We start from the raw sequence: 1,733 nt of genomic DNA, 5'->3' as shown, positions 1-1,733 counted from the left end.
TGTCCCATGAACCTTTGAACTTTAATTTGCAATAGGTTTTTTCAGGACCCCACCTTGGTTCTCTATTTTTATTGTTATTGATTCAATGTTTTTATATGACAATTGGATGTGATGTGTGTTATGTATATTAAATTTTAATTGGATAACATTTTATCTTGACTACCGCCTTCTGTTCCCTTATAAGGAGTGCCCCTCATTTCTCTATTATATATTCTAGAAGGTGTTAGAGCTGGCCATTAAGCATATAAAAGGTCAGGATTTGAGACCAAAGGAAGGGAGGAAGAAGAGAGAAAAAAGGAAGAACAGAAGCAAGCACAGACAGAGAAGAGAAACTAGAAACTGGAAGGGCCCAGAGGAAGGAATGGTTGAAAGACCTAAACAGACCTATGTATGGTAACTACTATATACTGTAGAGCAGGCATCCTCAAACTGCTCCCATGACCATTTGTTAACTAAACAACAAATTACTATCACTCTACAGCAGGCATCCTCAAACTGTGGCCCTCCAGCTGTTGTAAAACTACAACTCCCACCATGCCCTGCTGTAGGCTGATACCTGTAGGCTGTTCGGGCATGCTGGGAGTTGTAGTTTTGCAACAGCTGGAGGGCCACAGTTTGAGGATGCCTGCTGTAGAGTGATAGTAATTTGTTGTTTAGTTAACAAATGGTCTTGGGAGCAGTTTGAGGATGCCTGCTCTACAGTATATAGTAGTTACCATACATAGGTCTGTTTAGGTCTTTCAACCATTCCTTCCTCTGGGCCCTTCCAGTTTCTAGTTTCTCTTCTCTGTCTGTGCTTGCTTCTGTTCTTCCTTTTTTCTCTCTTCTTCCTCCCTTCCTTTGGTCTCAAATCCTGACCTTTTATATGCTTAATGGCCAGCTCTAACACCTTCTAGAATATATAATAGAGAAATGAGGGGCACTCCTTATAAGGGAACAGAAGGCGGTAGTCAAGATAAAATGTTATCCAATTAAAATTTAATATACATAACACACATCACATCCAATTGTCATATAAAAACATTGAATCAATAACAATAAAAATAGAGAACCAAGGTGGGGTCCTGAAAAAACCTATTGCAAATGAAAGTTCAAAGGTTCATGGGACACTGCCCACAATGAGAATAAGTCCCAGCAGGTCTACATGTACCTGAATGCAATTCCAAGAGCGTGTGGTTAGATAATATCAGGTGAAGGTATGGTTGCCACACAATGTCCAGCCTCAAACCTCCAGGGCAGGAGAATAGATGGTTAAATCAAGTCCTGGAGATAATCGCTTTCCAGATTTAGCGAAAATGTAGCAAAATGTAGCGCTTTTCAAATGTAGCGAAATAATAGCAGTGAATGCTTCTTACCATATGCCTACAGTAAGCTCGTTGTAGTGAAGCGAAGTAGCAGCCAAACACAGCTGAACGCGGCGTCCCACGTGGTATGGAGTCAGAACGTGACGTCTCACGTGACTCACCAGCTGGAGTTATGGTAGCGTATCTTGTTGCGCTTACAAACACCACCTCAATGCGAGACTGGCTCTGCAGATCACCCCGACCGACGTAGTCACTGTTCGGTCACTTGCGATGCTTGGGGGAAACAAAGGCTCACTGTCCCGACTTGCCCAAACGCGTTTCAGGGTATACACCCCTTTCTCAGTGGTAGAGACAGTGAGCTCTGGACAGCTTTTTATATCCTCCCAGGAGGCCAGCCACAGGTGAGACTGCACTAATTGGGACCTCAGG

This window comes from Bufo bufo, chromosome 4 (assembly GCF_905171765.1).
Source record: "Bufo bufo chromosome 4, aBufBuf1.1, whole genome shotgun sequence".
NCBI classification, from domain to species: Eukaryota; Metazoa; Chordata; class Amphibia; order Anura; family Bufonidae; genus Bufo; species Bufo bufo.
This window is presented reverse-complemented; position numbering follows the sequence as displayed.